Source organism: Camarhynchus parvulus, chromosome 8, assembly GCF_901933205.1.
Source record: "Camarhynchus parvulus chromosome 8, STF_HiC, whole genome shotgun sequence".
NCBI lineage: Eukaryota > Metazoa > Chordata > Aves > Passeriformes > Thraupidae > Camarhynchus > Camarhynchus parvulus.
Genome location: NC_044578.1, coordinates 19,633,581 through 19,656,209, shown reverse-complemented (window position 1 = coordinate 19,656,209; position 22,629 = coordinate 19,633,581).

Here is a 22,629-nt window from a genome sequence, read left to right as displayed (position 1 = left end):
CATTCATTGAGCTGACTGTAATTCAAAATGCATATATCTCAGTCCCTCTGATGTTTGAACTGGTTTGAAATCCAGGTCCATATTTTGGAATTATGAGATTTTGATCCTGAATATGTATTATTTCAAAATATTAATTTTGACATGTACTTGATATATAGAATTTGGATATAATATGAACTTGCCTCTCTGGCAGGACTGTCTTGTTACTTCCACCTGGGTTTTCTCCTATGGGAAAAACCCAGGACAAAATTGATAGTAAGCCAGAACATGATCTCTGTATACATTGCTTTGTTCTCATTTTAATAAAGCATCTTAACAGATGTCTTTAGTTTTCTGCTGGATTTCTGACGAGCTCCCATAAATATTCTATTTTAGTCACCTACAAAATTTGAAACCTTCCTCTGTGCCTTAGTTGGTGTCATAATCAGTTACCAGGCTAATCATCTGTAGTGACATCACTGCCAATGAGTAATGCTTCCAGGTTTTATATCTGGAGGTGATGACCTTGCAGCCAAGGTGTACTCAGGAGATGCATTCTGAAAGGGTGGAAATTTGTCTCCTTTACTGTTTTTGTGATTTGGTGCTGCTATGTTTACTTTGCATTAATACTGATTTATGTTTCACTCCTCTGTATGTGATATGATGCTGATGCTGGCTTTCACTCTAGGTCACAAAGCAATCTCTTTTAAATTATTAGAAAAATAGAAACTATTTATAATTATTAGTTTCAAAGTGAAGTAATTATAACCCATCCCTCATTTATGTGTCAATGAAAACAATACACATTAGTTACAATAGGATTAACACTGCATTGTTTGTGTTTGTTTTTCCTGTACTGTGATTTCTGTATGTTTGATACTGAGGGAGATGTAATCTGTAGCTGTGTGTTTTGCGTATTAATTTTATGCAAAGCATGAAAAATTAAATTTATTATATTCAGCATTATTGTTCATAAGCTTGTGACAGAGACAAAAAAGTCTTAGCAGGCAAAAGAATCAGAAAGGCCAGAGGATGCACAAACAGGTAAAATGTGACAACTGATAAAATAGTTGGGAAGCAGCCGTGTGTCTTGTGATACAGACATCGGGGAGAAATGTTAAGCACTTCGTCATTCCTGCCCTCCAGTGTCTGATGCTTCTGATTTCTTCTTTATTGATTTCAACTAAAGAAAATATAGAGGAGTATAGAGGTGACCCATTTTGTTGACAGATACACATGTTAGTCTTGTACTCCCAGCAAATAGTTTAGACATCAGGAGTAATGGCTTATAGGTAAGAGATAAACACAATTTCCTGTGGTTTCTAAACCAAGTGAATCAGCAGACACAGCCTGCTTTCAGAGTCTCACTTGTTTAGCTTTTATTCAACAAATTGAAGATTTAACAGGACACTGGAAATTCTAAAAAAAACCCAAACAATAAACCCCCTAGAAAACCCCTGACTTATTAACTAACTGAAACCCCATTAACAAAAAATTACTGCAATTATTGAACTTTCATTACTTCTGGAACAGAAGTTACCCACTGTTAACAAAACCAGTGACAGATTACCCCTCTTCAACCTTGTGTGATTTCATAAGCCTGATCATTTCATAAGTTGCAAGTAAGTAACTGATGTCCTGCAGTACATGTGATTATGCTATAAAAATGAAAATTGGGCATAAATTGTTACTATTGAGGTATGAATTCCAGCCAAGGGTGCCAGCCAAGGGTGCCATTTTCCAATCATATTCCATCTAGAGTCAGTATCACACCTTTCCACACTGAGGCTATGAAATGTCGCTGGCAGTTGTTTGGAGTGTGTGTGCAGTATTGACCATCAGGGAAAGAATTCCTACACTTGTCTCACATGGTAAAAGGGTATGCCAAAGCAATGAAGTAAAAATACAGCATCTGAAACAGTGACAAACCATTGCACAGTGATACTATTATCATTCATTTTGATGCATAAACCAGTCATGTCCTACTTTCACGTCTTCCTTTGTTTATTTAGAAAAATGCTCTTTTCAGTTTAAGTTATAGCTTTAGAAACATGTGAAACCTCTTTCCTTCGTGCTCAGCTAGTCAGTTTTCCAAACTATTTACTAAGGAGATATGAATTGTGGAGCAAAAAGGAATATCCATCTTTTTTCAGGAAAAAAATCCTGCACTCTCCTCCCCAGGAGTGAGCATGTCTTAGATGCTCAGTGTATTTCAGTGTGACATCGTTCCAGGGCACAAAAGATGTCTTATTGCATTTCATTGCACATTAGAAGAGATTGTGAATGAGAGATCCAGGTGTTTGCAGCAGGGGTTTATGCAGCTGTGTTGGAATTAGAATGTCTTTGAAAGGGAGCCTGTGCCTGGTCCATAATGAGCCCAGCACCTCCTGCACACCCCTCCACAGCCCGAGCAGTTCCCAGCCTGATCCCTGGAGATCAGATGCTGTTGGTACAGGAACACGTACAGGAGTTGAGGAAAGTGGAGCTCCTGGATTTTTTTTTAAAAAGCTGTAAATATGGTGCAGTTCCTAAATGATATGAATGAACTGTTTTTTCAGGTCTCTACTTCCAGTGCATGTCCCACCCTTGTGTTTTTGGGTGGTTTTACTTGCTGTTTGCAGTGTCTACCAGAGGATTTTTTGTGCAGCTATGAAACTTAGTGTCCTGCCTTCCACAACCCTTTATTGATTCCCTTAGCAGAATACTTAAAAAAAAAAAGGTGCAATTTTTCCCTGATGCAGATTGTTTACAACACAGAAAATAATTTTTACTTATGTAGCATTGTTACTTGTTTTCATGTAAATGTCTCTTGCCCTTTGGTTTGCCTATATCAAAATAAACCAAAAATTGGAAATTGATTCATTATCTGTAAGGGTCTCTGTGTTCTAATCCTTATGAATTTCTATTACTCATTGTTATTGAGACTGAAATGAAAAATTATTTATTACATGCAGAGATCTAAATCTAGAACTATAATTATCTATGCAGTAATTAAAGGAGAAAAGACCATTAGAAAATTTTGTAGTTTTTTCTGTGGTTACAAGCACAGCGTTAGACTGGGTATTCTCATTCAACATTACAAAATTGAAACAAAAAAAAGGGAAAGGAAAAAGTATTATTAAAAAGTCAAAAATAGTGGAAAAGTGAGTTAACAAAATAAGCTTAATGGGGATCTTATTCCCCTATAATTCTTTGACTGACATTTTTCTTGTGAGATAAAGATTTTTAGATATACAGATATGTGGACTTGATTTTTTTTAACTAAGACCAAAAATTTTTCATGTTATTATTTTCAAGAAAACAAGAAAATATCAGATTTGTTGCATCTAAATAAGTCTGGTAATAATCTTTATTTTACGTGGATGAGTTACTTAATTGCAATACATTCTAAAAAAAGGCTGTAAGCCCACATTAAAGTAGTGAATAAAGACGTAGGTTAAAATTATGTCTATTTCTATAAGTCTTTAAATAACACTGCGGGAAGCCAAACACCTTCTGTTGCTCTTGAGCTGAAATATGTGGGTGCAGGGTAATGACAGAATATTTTTAAATAAGACATTAGTCTTTAGTTAACCTTAGTGAACCAGTTAATGAGTGAACACATGTTAACAAACCAATTGAAATCGCAGAAAAATCTGCATTGAGGTAAAGAAAAAAAACCAACTTACAGGACCTGTAAAAATGGTTTCTTTAAGCTTTCTAAGCAGGGGTAAAAGGTTCTAGCTTAGTCCCACATAGCTCAGGAATAGATTATGTTTTGCCCTTAGTTTCTCAATTTTATAAACCTAACCGTGGTGTAGTTCATAAGGTAAATAGGAAAATAATTTGAAGAAATACTAATCATTAGTGGGCTGTGGATAATCTAAAAACCCTGACAGTTAACAACAAGAATGGTGTTCCCAAACCTTTATAAGACAATCCTACCATCAAACCTGAGTGGGATTTTTTCTCAGTGTATGACTGCTTCTCCTGAACCAAAACACCTTTCATAAGAGATTTCAATTGCTTTAGAAATTGTCTTTAGAAAGAAGCCAGAGATGCATTACTTTAGACATCTACCCTCAATGTGGTCTTGAGACTGTGCACAGCAAAGCTGGATTAAATGATTTACAATTATACCAGCCTTAAATATCCATAATGGCATTTGTATAATTATAATTACAATTATAATTATAATTATTAATATTACTTATGTTATTTAGTTCAATTAGATCTGAGAGCACAAACATAAATACGTGACCCATTTGACTCATTAAAGTGTGGTAGAATATTCACAGTAAATAGTTATGTTTGCAATGGAACCACATTGGGAAGTAATTTGCAGTTAAGTCTCCATGTGAGAACTCAGTTAGGGACTAGCTCTTCCTTAAAACCAGTAGCTCCCCAGGAAAGGGATTTAAATTGAGAGAGGGGCAAAAGTGAGCTTTTGTGTTTAACTGGGCATTCAAATAACCTTAGAAACCATGAAGTGTATGACTAAATTACTTCAGTAAAGCTGAGATCTAGCTTTTTGTTCTTAATCTCTTGTGTGTCTCTTGCCTGAGTTATTTTTCATTTTTTCAGGTTTGGTTTTATTTTCTCACATGCGTTACTTGACTCTATACATTGATTCTCTTTTATCTTTTCTCACAGGTAACTTTTCACTCTCATCCTTTTTCTCATGTATAGAGTAGTTGCTCTGAAAATATTTCTTTAGACTTCCAAGATAAACCCACAAGGTCTGTACATAGGGTTTGACACTTAGCTCAATTATAAGATTGAAATTAAAAACTGTAGGAATTAAAAGTATGAAATAACATATATCACAGAATAGTTCATAATTCATGGACTATTCACCAGTTTTTCATAGAGTGAAATATAGTAGGTTTTGAGAAGTTAAGGACAGAACTCTACTGAAAGTAAGAAAGTTTGGAAGTGAGTGCTGCTCACTTTTACCAATGATTATTTCCCCTTACAGACTCTTTAAGAACTCCTAAGCAGTGTTGGGGGTTTTTTGTTTGTTTGTTTTTTTGTTCAGCTGATGCTCCTACTCAGGTATCAAATTTTACTTATCCTAATTTTTTACTTCAATTTATTCAAACCTTTAGTTTGGAAAGGTAATTTGGAATTCTTCAACACAGAAGGTCCTCTAGCCTGTTGAAAAAGAAACTTTGGTGCTGGAACACCTATACAGTCTGCAGTGTTTCCTGTACTGCCTTCCAGACGCTTACAAGGAGGTGGAAAAGTTATTGCAGAAATTTGGGGGAACTGAAGGTAACTGTCTGGCCTGTAATTTTACTTTTACACTTTGTTTGTTGTTTTGTTGTTTGTTTTTTTTTTTTTAACACAGATACTTTGTTGTCTCATCTCCCATCTTCTGGAAACGTTGTGAGACAACCATAAGGAACTCAGAAATCACTTTGGCCAGTGCTTTAAGCATCCTGTAAAACTGAGAACATCCCAATAGCCTCAAAACAAGCTGCCTTGTGGACAACTTTCTATACCATGCTTCAAATTTCACTTCAGGTGACTTTTTAGTAAATAATGTCCAAAAAACCAACATTTGTTAATATTGTTAAAGTCTGCAATATTTCTCAGTGAATTTAGTGCTACAGCTACATTTTTATGAACATTAAAACAACCCATAAGAAGGAAGCAGGATGACATAAAGAGTTTTCACTCAAGAACTTAAGAGAAAAAGAAACTAATAAGTCAGCATTGCATTTTATATGGCTGAAGGGAATTATTTAAACTAGGCAATTTTGTACTCTGCTTCTAGTTTCTTATTGATTATTGGTTTTATTTAGTATTTAAACTATAGCATAAAGAGCATCCTGCTCTTTATAAGGTTTATCTGGTTATTAATGCTCAACACTTTACATCTGCAGGACACTTTATTGGAAAATATCATTGATGCAACTGTTTCCTCAAGGTGTAAAATCTAGACAAGAGAGAAAATGATTAGTCACAGTGACAGAGTGAATCATTTGGGAATCACTTTTTCTGTGCATATCATTAAAAAATCAATAAGATGAATATATGGAAGTCAATAGTATTTGCTATAGAAGAACAAGGGAAAACAGAGCAGCCATACTTTGCATTACTAAGATTTTGCTCTGTGACCAAGTCCTCTTGTGGGATGAAACTTTGAGGGGCTGTAATAAAGGTCACCTTTGCTGTGCAGTGTTTATTCTCTTCAAAGTATTTCATGGAGAATGACAGTCAGATGGCTTAGCTCTAAAATCCCAAATTTACCCTCCCAAATTGTATTCAGAAAATGAATCCCATTACTTCTTTTCTAGCCTGGCTTTTGCATCTCCAAACTGTGTTTACTGTGCTTTGGATGATTTTGAGAATATAATTTTCCTGTGCAGCATTGTGCATGACTTATTGATAAATATGGAAAAAAAATATAACTCTAAAATCTATTAACTCTTTATCCTGTGCTGTTTCTGGAAGATGATAATTCTGTATTTCCACCCCAAAGGAGAGGGTACAAGGTAATGTGATATACCTGTGGCTAGTGGTGTGCTTAACAGGCATATTGCAAAGGCTGGGGAGTTTGAATCTCTGTATTTCTGTGTTGTGACCAGTGCTTCCATTGCACCCAGCTGGCCTCATGCTCAGGGGAGCACCAGGGCCTGCGTGTGAATCTGCACACACATGGGCACACAGCTTGAGCTGATGTCTGGTTTTGGTAGCCCTGGATGTAAGATGCCTAATACTAACACTGGCCAGTCCTATCAAACAACTGTGCTAACATTTTAGGCCAATGTGTTATTAATAATGCTTTTTTAGAGGAAAGTCCTTTGTTTGGCACCAGAATACAGACAGTGATATTTGCACTGTCACAGGTGATGGAAATGCATTGAATGGCCCTGTGAGAAAAGAGCTGATGCACGTGGTAAGAGTAGAACACGGTAAATGAGAGTCAGCAAAGCTGGGGTTTAAATCCGGCTTAAGTGGTGAAGATTGTTCCTGACCAAGAGTAATCAAGGGTTTTCACATCATGGATCTGTAAAATTTCTCAGGATTTTGGCGCTGTCTGACAAGATATTTTACCCTGTGGCAGAATAAAGTGGATACATGCTATGCTACAATGTGCCGAGCTCTAGTGATATTCTTATTAGTACACTATGACTTCAAAGCCATACCCATAACCACTACAGATGCTGTAGGAATAGACTCAAGTTAATTAATAAGTCTTATTTTTCTGTCAGATTTAATATGTACATAAATTGCTTACTCTGTAAATCCCATTTTGATCTCTCTTCAGAATGTTATTATAATGGTCTTGGGTCGTTGTTTTTTCCCCCATCCTGCAGAATTCTTTGCTACAGCAATACAGGAAGACAGATCTTTCAAACTCTTCTCTGTCCCAAGTGAGGAGCTGAACAAATGGATTCTAAAGGCATGAAGTGTTCAGCACTGCTGTGAGTACTGATCTCTCTGATAACTTCTGCTTCTGTGTACATTAAGAGCTGAAATATGATATTTAAAAAGGCAGGTTGGGAGCAGGATGAACTTAGTGTTGAGTACTGGAGCTCAGCTCAAAATGAACTTCTTTAGCTGTAGCAACTTCTCCATGTGTGCAGCAGAGACTGACAGACTGTTGGCAGGTCTGAGCACTGGCTGTGCCCCTGGCACTGCTTCCAGCTCTGTGAGAGATCAGGCAGCACTTTTCAGTGTCCTGCAAAACAGGGTCTGGGACAGGATGCTCTCCTGTCCTACAGAATCTGTGCCATCAAGATTATGGATTAGTTTCCAGCCCTCTCACAACCTCAGAGCCCTGACAAGGTAAAAGGAAGGTGCCTAAGGAGATTTGCAGCTCCCAGCAGTGAATGCCCTCCTGAAAAAGTGTGTTTCAGACATGGAGCTGTGGGCACTGACTTCCCTTTTCCTCACTGTTTTCTTTGAAAAATGTTAACTTTCTATTTTGGTTCTGGATCAGCAATAGAACAGCAGCTGAGAAACAATTTATGGTACAAGTATATGGAAATAAATAGCTATATGATCTTTAGGAAATAAAGTTATATTTGTGAAGCCATCGCCAATGGCTCTTTTTAATTTTATATTTATAAGCAGAAAACAATAAGGAATGACTACTTTACAAACTTACACAGGCAGCAAACCTCCTTGAAATCACAAAAAGCCTTGTAAAAGTGTCATGGGTTCAGACCAAATTCCGAAACCATCATAAATGAAATGTAAAACTTTAAAAGTCTAGATTTCTTTTTTGTCTCTAATGAGAGTTCTTCTTATTAAAAATTAACACCTTTCTATTATACCTAATTTACTTATAAATCTTATTGCAAACCATTATCAACTCTCACAGACATCTCAATCAACCCCATGATTAAATCTGTTTTATTCAAGCTATTCCTTTTCCACTGATTTTAATTCTATCTTAATGACTTTCCCTTTTTTTTCTTCGAAAATTCATTCAACTTTGGAGACTTTCTCATTGTTTCATGTGTCACTGTTTTCATACCTTGGAACTTGACTATTTTTGTAGCTTCCAGCTACAAAAGACTTTATTACAGGTATGCTTGGTTTGTTGAGGAAAAAAAAAATCTCCTAGCTGTACAAACACTTCAACATCCATGAATGTGTTTTTATAAAAGGCTTTTTACTTACCTCTTCAAGAATTTAAACTCTAATAAATAAAATTATATTTTACACTTCACATCCATATTTTTGCTAAGTATATGGGAGGTTTAGTTGTGACTGAGTAACCGGTGAGTGCCAGCCCTGTCCTGTGACAAGGTGTTCAATGTGATAATCCTGACCAGGTGAAATGGCCAGAGGCAAACAGGAGAATCAATCTATTTCCTTGTGCTTTGGTGTGTCAGACAATTATTATCAGTGCATGCTAGAATGCCTCCTGTAGAATCTGAAAGTGAAGTTATTTTTCCTGATGATCTCCTGCTCTCTGACACATCATATCCACTTTGAACTTGCAATAAACTATATAAGAAATAAGAAGACAGAGGTTTTTAATAAATGTTAAGACATTTTGGAAGTAGAATTCATTCTTAGTCTACAAGGGTCTATATGGCATACCATGTGTCTGGAATTCCCAGGACAAGTTCCTTCTCATTGCCAGGCACATGAACTGGTGGGTGCTTCCTCTGCCCTGTTTACATGTTCCTACTCTGTCATCTCCTTCAAAGGGTGAATTTTATCCTAAATACAGTGAGTTAGGCATTCTTTGTTCCAAAAGAAATTATTGTGCTGATTATTCCTCTTTATTGCAGTGGTATAAAACAGGATGTCTCGGTATATTTGAGTATTTGAGTGCATTTCTTTCTGTTGAATCTGCATTTCTTCCAGTTCAATGTGGAATTACTCCCACTGAGTGTACTCACAGGAATGTGGAGCACTCTTGCAGCTGGCAAGACAAAAATCTAAATAAAGGTAAATATCCTGAGCGTTTTCATAGATGTGTGTTCTAAGAACTCAATGTCTGTTGGTCCACTAGGAGCTACAACAAAAATAAAGCAGAGTGAGGATGGTATTTTTGAAAGGGTTAAGGAAAAAAGAGCAAAATGTGTTGCTCTTAATTCACTTCAACAAATGTATGCTTAAGATTTTTTGTCTAAATTTTCCATAGGTTGATTTAATCTTAGAATCACTTTAGGTAAGTATTTTAAGAATAAGCAGGCATTTAACACATTTGCTTAAGCATTCTCCAGGACACCTGAAATTTGAAATACCCCCTTAATCCTGTCACTCATGACAAATGGTAGTTACTTGTCTGCCTAATTTTGTCCTGGTTCTGTTTGTACAGCAGAGAACAGACTATAGAGATCTATTTTAAGGGGAAATGCTATAATATTGTCATTCACTCACTGCTCACATGGCATGATATTGCTGTTTGTGCTCTGTTGTTGTTAGTCTGCCAGCTTGGATGTGATAATAATCATAACACAAGATTTCAGCAAAAAGCCTACAAACCTTCAAGTCCCCATTGTATGTTATTTGGACAAGCAGTTTTGATATTTGTGTCTCAGCTTGCATGAGCAATATCACATTACTGGAAATTGTGTTTTCCTACAATGACTCCCACAGGTAAGGACTTTCTGCAGCGTCAAGATTATTTTGTTCAATTTGGCACAGGTCGGTTTTGCTGCAGGAGCTTGTTAAACATGAAATAAGGCAAAGTTTCTGGTCTTGAATCCAAATTTTTCCTCAATTCTGACTCTCCAGATCCTGATATACTGCTTCTGACCTTTTCAGGCAGAGGACGGCTGAGACCTGAGCATATGGATCCCCTGTTTGAATTAAAGTAAGATATCTTTGCTACTTATGTGACATGAAAGGATTCATATCTATTACCATTTTTACTTAGAAGTGAATTAAAATTCAAATACTTTGAATTTAACAAACATCCCTGCTTAAAATACTTATCATTTCTTGACCTGTGGGTCATTACTGTCTAGACTGCTTCAGGTTGTTGCTGCTACTTAATTTATAAAGCTTTTGAAAAGTTTCCTCTCTCTTTTTTACAAATAAGGGAATTTTGCTATTCATTGATAGGAAGTGGAGATGTTAGTTTTACCCCTCTGTTTTTAGACAAATTATTTCTACTTAATTATTCCATTTCTTTTTGTCTGAGTCCTTCGTTCAAATATGGCTCTAGGAAAACATCCTGACAGATTTATTGAGAAGCATTTTCCACTAATGAAAATAAAAGAAAATAATAATTAAAACAAAGAAGTAAGTAGAACTTTCACCATTTTGTTTTCTAGGGGAGTAGTCTCTTTTGCAGTGCATTTTGGGGTTATGCATGAAAAAGCTTCTGCAGGAAAACTCCAAAACCTGCTCATTCAGGAGCATTATGGGTTACACCTGTGGTATCTTCCTGTAGTCTGGGATATCAGTGGTCTCTGCCAACAAAACAAAAGAAACCCTTCAGCCTCTGTGCTAGGATGCATTGAGGGAGTGGAGACAACTCCTCAAGTTCAAAAGTCACACAAACTCAGTTACAAGAAACTGAAACATTTTAGAAATGGTTTCTAGTTTTCTAACAATAACATACAATGCTATATTTGCACGCCATATTCTACCAAGATTGCATATTCAAATATGTTTAAAATACTGCTCAAATAGAGAGAGATTTTTGAAGCAAAATGAATAGTTATAATTTAAGCATCTTATCCCGAGGCCATTGTGTGATTTCTAATTTCCTCATGGTGTATTGTATATAGAGGATGTCTAGCAGTTGCAAAAAAGAAAAAAGAAAACTTACATTTGTTCAGAATAAAGTGATGACAGTGATAAGTAACTTCTAATCATATAATTGGCATTTATTCAGGAACATAATTCTCTTGAGATGGCTTGATTGCATTCATTATCACCAGTTAGAGACAACTGAATGTTTTTTATCAGTCTGATTCAAAAATTGGAGTACAGATGTCAGGATTTGCTCCTAAATCAGCCTGCTGGGTTTTGTTTCTTCTTGGTTTGGTTGGGTTTTTTTCGTTGGTTTTGTTGTTGTTGTTGTTGTTGTTGTTGTATTTTCTTGTGTGTGTGTTTTGGGCTTTTTGTTTGTTTGTTGGTTGGTTTGTTGTTGTTGTTAGGTTTTTTGTGTGTGTATTTTAAATATTTCTGAACTTAATTTCTGTCTTGAAACTGTTTCGAAAACCTGTGTGTCAGAAAAACTATACAAGCTTATTTGTAGAATTAAAACAAACCAATCTGAAACCAGTTTATTTAAATCACTGTCATTCTCAAATAATTTCATTTTGGTTTTGTGAATTGCTTTAGTGCTGTGCATGCCCTGGGATTGTGCCTATCTCTGGATTTAGCGCTTCAAGAATTGGCGAATGACTTCTCAGGCCTTTGTAACAACCTCACTGGAATAACTGTAAATTAAAGGTTAGTAGGGAGCAGAAAAGTGGCAGTAAATACCTCTCAGTGGCCATGCAAGGGGCAGTGAAAATTAACCCTTTACTACAGACTGGGAAAAGCTGCCTGATACATTTGCTGGTATTCCAGCCAGAGCATCTCGATAATGCCAGCTACATTTCAGTTTAGCCTTTGAATTTGGAAATAAATAATTATTTACCCTTGCCTTGAGGCACCCTTGACAAACACCAGCTATTTTATAACAGTGCAGAATGACATTTATCAAGCAGTTATAGATGATTAGCTGTGCTTCTGTTGACTGGAAAAAGAATACAATGGTGTAGTTCCTCTCTGGTCATGCTAAGGTTTTGAAACCTTCCAGAATTGTTTTAGAAAAGGCAATAATACATTCATAAAAAACATACTGGGTGACCTCAGATAAACCTTGAGCTGATCTTGGTGAACCCAAGCTTAATCCAATCAGCAGAAAGTTAAGGGAATCCTTTATTCCTTACTGAATATGAGTTGTCAGTATAGCTGAAAAACATCAAAATTCATACAAGGTTCCTTTAAGGTTCAGTTCTTCACCAGAAGATATCCATAGCATTATCATCGCATTCCTCTGCTGACTATTTCTTTCCCTGCTTATAATAGCAAAATCTAGAAGTGATTAAATTTATTCCAATGCATTATTTTGGTGAACTGAGGTAGAATTAAGCAGAAAGGTGGTGTACCTTTTGAAGAGGGTGCTTTTGCTGCATCCCAATGCATGTTTGCATGAGTTTCTCTGTGGCAGAGATTACTCTCTGTTGCGACTTCTGTTAGTCACTTTCTGTTACTCTGTACTGGTAATATTGCATACTGGCAAGATTTTTGCTGAGGTTCTGTGGAAATGGAAAACAGAGACCACAAATTATATAATTTAAGAAGAGCTCTCAGTACTGTTAGTGCCATTAGATCTCCTGCTTGTTGAGGACTATGTGGGGTCTGAGCTCCAAATCTGTGAACATGGGGATTGATCACTGCAATATCACTGGTTGCATTAGGGTGGTGGAGAGACAGAACATGACTGGGAATGGGGAGGGGAAGGGAAGAAGAAAGGAAGACTGGGAGTCAGCAACTAAAGGGGAAACTGGGACTGCATATATCTAATTTCTGATAGTTTAACACTGTAACCTTAATAATCATCTTTTAACTACAGATCAATGTGATGTGGGCCAATACATATATGGAGGTAATTTCTGGAAGTAATATTACAAAACAAATGAACTGGTAAACAATGTTGTTCTCTTGAACGGTAATTTATGTGTCCGAGATTCTCTTATAGAATCTCTGTCTGGAGATAAACACCAAGGGTTTAACATATTAATTAATTTTAAGTATTTGACTCCATATTTACTTAGAGAGGAACCTGGAACATGTCTCCTATTCATGCCTGAGCTTGGGTATTATTCTTGATTAAAATCTATCATTCAGAAATCATTCCTGTGTGTAAAGTTGCTATGTTAGAGTGGTGGGTGTTTTGAGACTTGGGGTATTCAGAGCTATCCAGGTATGTCTCAACATACACCACCTAATTGTGCCTTCTTTTCAGGAGTGCTCCTGAGAAAACCAGCAGAGTTTTGGGTGCTGGCATCCAAGGAGCTGCAGTGTCAGTGTAAGGTCATTTTCCAGGCTTGCTTGTGGAGATATTGTGGTGAAGTCAATGGGTGAAATCATGGCTGTTTTGGGGTCAATAAGAATTTTAGCAGGAATTGGATTTCACTTTGTAGGTAAACTCTCAGGGCCTTTTCTGCAGAGGACATAAATAAGCAAGTGAGTTTTGCCTTTTGAGGGGCTGGGGAAAAACCAAACATACAGAGGCTGAGCCCAGTCACCTGTTACCATCTGCCATAAGCCTGCACACTGCTGTGTCATGAAACACATTTAGAATCCATGGATTTTAATATCCCATGAAACACTTGGAGTATAGAGATTTTGGAGCTGGATTGTTGTATGATAAACTTATTTTTGCTAGAACTTCCTATATGAAACTTGATAGTATTTGTGCTACAGATTTATTTCTGTACAACAGATTTAAAATAATGGCAATCTGTCAGAAGGCTTACAGCCTTGAACTAATGGAGATAAAATGGAGTGCATGAAAGAAGCCAGGAGATAACACACAGGAGATATTTTCAGACTCCTCTCTAGTAAAGAACTTAATTGTGGACTTAAATGCAACTAACTTGCATTAGCACATCCAAAATTTTAGAGAGTTTTTAAATTCCTTTGCTACTTCTTTTGCCTTAAAATGTGTACATTGGGAAATTAAAGTAAGATTATTTTAGATTAAATACCCAAATAAACAACCAGTAACCTGGTAGACTTGAGCACCCAATGTACATAATTTTTATTCTGCCATTGACCCAGATTGAGAAAGTCCCCATGAAAATATTTGAAAATAAATAGACTATATCAGATATAAATGCTGTATAATTCTATCTATCTATAATGCCATCATCTCAGTAGAACATGGGAAAGGAATTCCCAATTTGTGCAGGTTGAAAGCAAAAATTTTGCTGCATTCATCTGCATGTGGAATTAATTTGGGCCAGTACCTGTGTGGTGAAGCCAAGGCCTCACTGTGCCAACTGCATGGGAGGTACTCCAGACTCCACCCAGTGCTCTCTGTCCAGAGAGGATTGTTCCCTGGACCACATCTGGCTAAGCTTCAAGGGGAAGGAGAATAAATTTCATTTCTGTTTCCTCCAGACTCACTCTGTGATGCAAAAGCAACTTTATGATGTGAGGATAACTAAGCAATCCTTTCCACAAGTGCAGTCTTGTTCTGTACTCAAATACTTCTACAATCTTCTCTGCTTTTAAGTAGAGTCTGTCTGTGGAAGGATTATGCACCTAATTGTTGTTGCCAGTTAGAGTGCCTTTTCTGTCTTTATTTTTTAAAGGAGAAGGAAATGTGAGACTATAAAATATTTAAAAAGTGGCTGATACTTTTCTGTTCAGAAAAAATGTTGCTATTTTCTGTACATTATGCGTTTCTTTTGGGGTTTGGTGGTTTGGTGGTTTTTTTTTTTTTTTCTTTTGCATGTGTTGTTTGCTTGGCTTTTTTTAATTCCTCAATTTGTTTTAGGAGCATCTTTAAATCCAAAATATTTAGTTTGATTCTGTACCCCTCTTTTTTCAGGTGAGAGGGTCTTAGATACTTGTCTCAGACAAATGACTGGTCACTGAACTGCAGCTGCTGATATAATACAAAATATCAGAAGCCGAAATATTTTCATTCTTTCTTTCTTTCCATTCTCTTGTTTCAAATTCTCATGATTAGAGATTTTCAAGACTTTGAACATTGATTCACATCTGATTGCTAGAGTATATTTTGTAAACCTCAAAGACAAAAGCCTACAATGGCTCTAATGAAATCCTAATGCTTATGGCAGAGTATGACTTTGCAAACCCTACTACTTGGTGGGGGTTGTAATTTGGATTTTATGTTACTCAGGAACATTCTGCTCCAGATTTAAAAAAGAAACAAATTATATGCCTTGCTAGTAAAATATGGTGTAAGAGACTATTCAGTTAAAAGGAATATAAATATCCAAAATAAGCATAAGAATCCACCCTTTTATTTTTGAAATTGTGATTATGTCCTCCCTGGGGCCTTATTCATCAAAATAGTAATAGCCATTATTTACTCTCTTTCCACACTGAGAGCAAAGTGACCATGCAAAAACAGAACCACCAAAGTGATAATCCAGCTGTTGCTGCTTTTACCTTGAGCTTTATGAAATTCATAGCTGCATTAAGCAGCAGGAAAATATTTATAAAGATAGCATTGCAGTTGGGGAGTAGAGGGAAGCATGGGTAAAACCATACATTAATTACTTTGTAGGGGCAGGGGAATTGAGAGAGTCCTATTAAAGAAGAGTGTCTTTTGAGAAGGTTTTAGCATAGTTAAAAAAGCAAAAAGCACCATGATCTTTTTTTGCCACTGCTGGTGCATTTTTCTGACACAGTCCTGGCACAGCCCTGGCCAGGGCCCTGGGCAGTTTGGGTTTGTGCTTTTCTGGGTTTCTGGGGTTCCTTTTCCTGTGTTTCCTGTGCCCTCCTGTCCCTGGCCTCCCCAGCTGGGAAAGGACTGGCAGCACCAGGGGTCAGAGCATCACATGTGAATGGAAATCAGCTCAGAGAGAATGAAATCAAAACTGCAATGGGCAGATTTGGAGCTAGAATGAAAGGGACTGAATAGTTGAGGCAGAGGATTGATAGTAGAAAGGATAATGGACTAAATGGGAGATGGGCAACATTGCTACATGAAGTGACACTCAGATTTTTCCCCAAAATAACTAACTGGTGACTTAAACTCAGTTCAGAAATGTGAGGAACTATTGCCTTTTCAGGAAATTGAAGTCCTTCCTCAGAGGGGAGGAGGTTAAGTAGCAGTGTGGAACCTGAAGTTGCAGAAAGTCAGAGGGCCTGAGCTGCCTGGCTATGGAACATTCTGGTGCCCGAGCTGGGGCAGGGCTGCAGCTGAGACTTTGCTGTATGGGGTACAGCTAAGAGGAAAATGGAGCAGATCATTGGCCCTACAGAAAACTTCCTAGTTCCAAGAAGTTTTCACTTTCACAGACAAGAAATGTAGCCTATTAATGTAAAAATTAAATACTGCACAGGGAAGAACCCACCACAAGATCTGTATTGTGGAAAATTAGTTTCTTTTAGTTTATATTATTTGCATTGCTTCAATCTATTCCCCTGGGTTCCTGTAGGAGCACCTCTGATTCTTGAGTTACCATTGCTGCTCATAAGCAGCAGTGGCTGGGCAATGTGCAGAGTACCCTGTGATTTCTGGGCTTTTTCAAAACCAGCTTCCTGGTTAATCTTCACATACTGTGTGCTGTGTGTAAAAAAAAAAAAAAAGTTGATATTTTTAAATTTAAGCTGTTATTTTTCTAACTATCTGACAACCCACATAAATTCAAAACTGCTTTTATGGTGCTTTTCCATTATTTTTTGTTGCTTGCTAATTACTTTTCTTGCCTGATTTCATTTGCAGTTTGAATAAATAAACTGTTTGGTTCTGCCTTCAGGTTATTGTAGGAATAGTCAATATGCAGCTATAATAAAATCATAAATTTCTTTGAACAGGCAATTTCTAACATATACTTCCACAGAGTTTTACAGTTCTATTATTGTAGAAGCAACTTGCTTAGGAGCTGCAAAGTTGCAATGCTAATTTCTGAAGTTGGGAAGACATTTAAATCATGCATAGCTCTATACATTGTGCAGGTAGTTTAAATATTTGTGTGGCAAATTTGGTAAAAATGATTCTGTTGTGTACTGGAATGCAGAACCCTGAATAATTTTATTCCCTTTTTATCTAAATGTAGGGAAGTTTTGGGCCTTGATCTAGGCCTTGCTGGGAGGAATCAGGCTACGTAACTACTGCATAATGGATCTTTTTACCCCAGGTAAATCTTACAAGTTAACTACTTCCTTTTCCTGATACTACTTTTTTTAAATGCTCCTCTGGTTGATCATATGAAACATCATTATTCCTATTTCCCTCAATCTCCTTCAAACCACCTGGGATTATCTTTATTACTCTGATGGAATTGTCTCCAGGCATGCTTAAAAATCTGCACAGAACAGGAGAATCACTACTGGGAGTAAAACATCTCAGAAACTGCCTGTTATCATGAAGGACAGGTGCTTTCATTAGAAATAGGACTCATCCTCTCCCTTCTGCCAGTGTGGCAGCAAAGTTAGGTCCTGCTGGGCCTGGGTGCAGCCAAGGGAGCACAGGCTTGGCACACAAACTTTGCTTCTTACTTTTTCTGTTAACAATGCATAAAATAGCTGTTTCCTACATAAGTTCAGTTACATGGCAGTTACACTGCTCTCCTGGGATGCTTTTTTTCATTTGTATTTAGGTATTTGTTATGGTTCCTACACATTCTGCTGGCTGTTAACCTGTTTTAAGCTTGGTGGGCTTTGTTCCTGCAAAGCTGAGCTCGTGGCTACCCTTGGAACATGCATATCCCATTTCCTCAAATACTTGGTTTCCTCTCTGTATCCCTCTAGGCTTTGTAATTAGATCATAGAAAAGAAAATGACAGCTCCAAGTAGCTTTGCATGTATAAGCTTGAAAATAATAAGGCATTAATTTAATTTTGTCTAGTATTTATATCAATGCAAACACATTTGCATTTGTAACACAAAGCAGTGGGCATAGATTAGCCATGATTTGGGATATCAAAGCACCAAGAGGGATCATTACCAACACTATAAATGCTAAAAATTACTTAGGTATATCTAAATAGTCACAGAGATAATTGGTTTTTAGCTGCCACACAGCTATTTAATATTCTTTAGGGGTCAGTTTCCTAAGCCTTATGTATTACTGCATTGTGCAAGGGCAGTTTGTAGGAGCTGTAAATGACAGAAATACATGAAAGATTTCATAATATATAATAGCTAATAGGCCACTAGTGGCTACTGCCTCAAGAATAAGAATTAGGATGTCTCATGAAGAGTAATACACATCTGGTTGATGTTCTGTGGGTGTAACATGACCTTGATCTCTGGGCTAGAAAAAAGATCATGGTGGCAAAGAAATTAATTCTGCTTGGTAAGCTCATATTAGTGGCAATGGATGAGGCAATTTTTCAGGCTGCAGGTAACTCCCTGACTAAGATTTCCTTTCTTCCTCCTCTTTTCTCAAAATAACAGAGGGCTAGTAAGATCTTTAGCTATTGCATCTAGAGGAGATTTATAATCATAGTTGTGTGCTGTTAATCTAAGGTATAAATGTTGGGATTAGTCTAGGTCTTTCATAACTACCCTATGTAAAATATTTTGTCAAACACCGAATTATTGGATGTTTAATCATCCTGGGAGGGGTTTTTGAGGTCAAGGTCACAGGTACACTTAGTATTCAGTCAGAAAATTTGGTTTTTATTTCTTTGTTTTAAGGCAAACACTTAATTGTGTGTTTCTGTTACTCAAGCATAAACATCAGAATAACCAGCCTTGTACAATACAAAGAGCCCTGTCTCTTTAAAGGTTGGAAACTTGAACTTCTTGTGAACCCAGGGAATGGTGCTTGGGGTCTGCAGGGTCATACAAGTCCTAGACCTAAGAATACTGAGGTTTTCTATGCTCTTACCTCATGTGTGATGAAAGGATGTAAAGTGTATATCAGCCTTTTAAACCTCACAGGGTCAGAGAGGGAAGCAGGGAGATGAATAGCCTACAGCATGCTGTAAATTTTATACATAAATGACTTCTCTGTTGCTATTACATCCCACATCCAAGACTGGAAATCCTTGTGGTTGTCCATGTGATCACAAAACACAGCATTTATCCAAGCATTTACCCGTTTATGGTGTGTGTCAGTGTGTGCCATGGCTGGTTTTCCACAGAGGGAATGCCCGGGCACTGGAGGATGCAGTGAAATTCCTGCCTTCATTTTCTCTGTTACAATGTGCAGCTGTGATTGACGGCAAAAGCTGGAGTACTGTGCTGGAGAGTCATGACCTAGAGCATATTCCAGGTCTCCAAATAGCATTTTTCTTCCCTTCTCCCCAGACAGCAATTTTAAAAGAAAATAACAAGAACAAACTGAAATAATAGGCAAAGTGGCCGTGCTTTGTTCTGTGCTAAGGTGCATCATGCAGCTGGTCCACCCATGTCAGAAAGGGTCCAAAGTGCAGGCAAAGGATGGAAAATGGAAAGAATGTGACAGAAGGGCAAGGTTTCCAGAATGGCACTTAAGACAGGGAGGTCACTCTGGTGCCCAAAAGCTCTAAGCAAACAAGCTCTGGTAGATCTGGCTGGGGCTGATAAAGTTACAGCAATTACCAGATTTTTTTAACCCCTTGGATCCTATACATACCTAAATATAGTGGTAGAACTGGAAAAAGGACTGAAGCCATTGGCTGGATGCAGAATTGTTTTTTATAGGTCACAACGTGGGGAACAATCTTCATTCAGTGAAATGTTCAAACACAGACACAGATGTCACTTTTACTAGGTCACCAAGTTCTTGCTGAGATGTAAGCAGCCTCATAAATTTTATGGTTATGTAACATCTTAGATTTATGTTTATTTTTATGTATATTATGCTTGCAGTACTTCTAGACCCAAGTCTTCAGGGGTACATACAGTAAATATAAACAGATATAACCCCTGCACACACTAAGCAGCAGAATACAGCTCATTTGATCTGTAAGCTTGGGATGGTAGGAGCCTGATGCTGAGCAAAGGCAGGAAACAGCAGCCCTCCCCAGGCCCTCACAGCAGGGAGGCAGAGATGCAGGGCAGCTCCAGAGGCTGTCTGACTTTCACTGTTTGCATCCTCATCTCAAATGCAGCTTGTGTGACTCTTCCTACTGACACTGCCCCTTGGCACAGCCACAGCAAACTGGCATGAACTTAGTGAGATTCATCTTGCTAACTAGCACCAGTTAGAATTTAGTAATAGTTGTCAGTATTTGGGCAAATTTTTATTTAGTAACATCAGTTAAGATATTTCCCTGTATTACATTGCTATGTGAAATATGATGCTCCACTATGTATTAGAGATACTATTTTACATTAATAAATATTTATTAAGATATATGAAATATCTAATCTTTTAAATGAAATAATGTTTATTAAGTGTAGTGTAAGCAGCACAATCAACCACTGTATCCAATCTAGACCATTAGAATGTAATTATATAATAATGAAGTCAGACAGTAATTTACATTCCAAAATTTACTGCAGTGAAACTACCCGTTATAAATATAAAATTACTTAATTCTGTGATTAGAGTTACATCTCTGGTTCAGTTTGTGAAAAAATGAAGAACAGTAGATTTTTGGACGAAAATAGGTGAAAAAATTGTCATCACCTCTGGGGAAAAAAAGTTCACTCCAGTGACACTGTACCACTTAACTTAAATCATTTTCCATCACGATCTCTCTTCATAGGTTCATACATCCTTGAGAGACCCTGAGTGGCTCTTCTAAAATACTAAATTGTTTTAAAACCCCCCAGTATGAGTCATAAGAATAATGTGCTTTATTTAAAATAAATCCTTATTTCACCCCATTGAGAATACTTATTCAATTTATTAATTATTTGTTAATAATTATCAATCTACTTTGCAAAAATTGTTGCTTGCCTCTAATTGCCTCTCAAAAGCATTTATTCTTGCTTTTATCTTTGCCTGTATGATCAGTCCCATCATGTTGATTATGGCTGAAAACCAAACACTGGAAATAAGCATTTATTTTATCAATAGACCCAGATTTAGTTTTTTCTGAACATGAAGGTTTTATTCGTGTCATGGTTTCCTTAATGCATGAGTTGATTCACCTTTCCAGAGGAACATTTTCATTCCTGATAGACTTTGACATTTAAAGTTTAAATCCTCAAGCAACAGCATAGGACAAAACTCTAGGAGACAGGGTTTTTTAAAAAAATATTAAAAGGAGATGTCACTGAAAGTATAAAATGGTAAAATTACTCCTGCTTGTGAACTGTGACTAACCCAAGTGGAGGCAGTTTTTCCAGTAGTTGGGCTTGAAAATTATTTTGTAATTTAACACTCTAAGGTGTCACTGTTAGATAAAGAATCCTATTCAGCATGCTATAGCATGTCCCTGGCCAGTGTGAAAACCTGAGCCTGATGTAATTCTGATAGGTTAAAGTTCCAGCACAGAAGTCCAATTCTAATATTTTTTTTTCCTTTTGGCTACAAGGCTTAGTAATTATTTTAGATTTTACATCGTCAACCTTAGAGGCACATACATTTAAAAATACAGAGGTCAGGTATGAAGTCATTCATAAGTAAAAGTTAAAATCCTCTTGGTTCTGAGAGAAGTTATTTTCTCCAAAGCAATGTAGCAGTCAATACAAAAATTTGGGATATGTTTTAGAGATTTCTGAAATTACTGTCTACTTTCAAAGTGAGGATAAGAAGCCTGATGATATCCTTTTGCTTCCTGGAGAAGCCCATTATATCTAGCCTGACTGACAGAAGACCTTGGAAACTTTTGGCAGCTCTAAGCTGCCTTCACGCTGCGCTGGCAGGAGCTGGCGTGTCCTGGGGGCTGTGCAGCACTTGAGCATCATCAGGAGTCAGTGCATCTGCACCCTCCTGTTTTGCTGAGTCTCACCAGAAGCCCCTCACACTGTAAAGGGGGTAAAAGACAGAAAACCAGAGCAAAGTGCAGGAATCCAGGCAGCCCAGCAATGTCCCCAGCGGCACCATCCTGTCCCAGCACTGGCGGTTCCACAGCCGGAGCCCCCGGGCGATGCCGGTACCCAGAGAGGGGCTCTGCTCACACAGCCCAGCATCAGCATCTTCCTTCTGGGGCTGGGGGACCAATGCCACAGCTGCATGTGCTCAAGGGCCAGCACAACAGGCTCGTGTTTTATTGAAGGTGGCTAAATCCACCATGACAATGAGAAATGGCAAAATCTAACCCTCCGTAAAACAGAAGAGCTATAATGGCTTACTGTGTCTATAGGGTTTTATCTTTTCATCTGCTTTCCTTTCCATTCCTTTTAGTCAATCTTTTATACTAGGCATGTTTTCTTTCAGACTGTTCTTTCTGTAATTTGCAATCTTCCTTAATTGTTGTCAGTTTTCCCCCTCTAAAACAGTCTTAATCTTTCAAGGCATTTTCAAATTCCTAATTCAGCTTTTCTGTATCAATAATCAATTTAGTGTCTTGTAGGTGTGCCCTTTACTTGAGCATTCAAGTACCATTCTTCAGGATTGAGCATAAAATCCTCTCCTGACAGGAAAGGTTTTTAAATTATTTAACT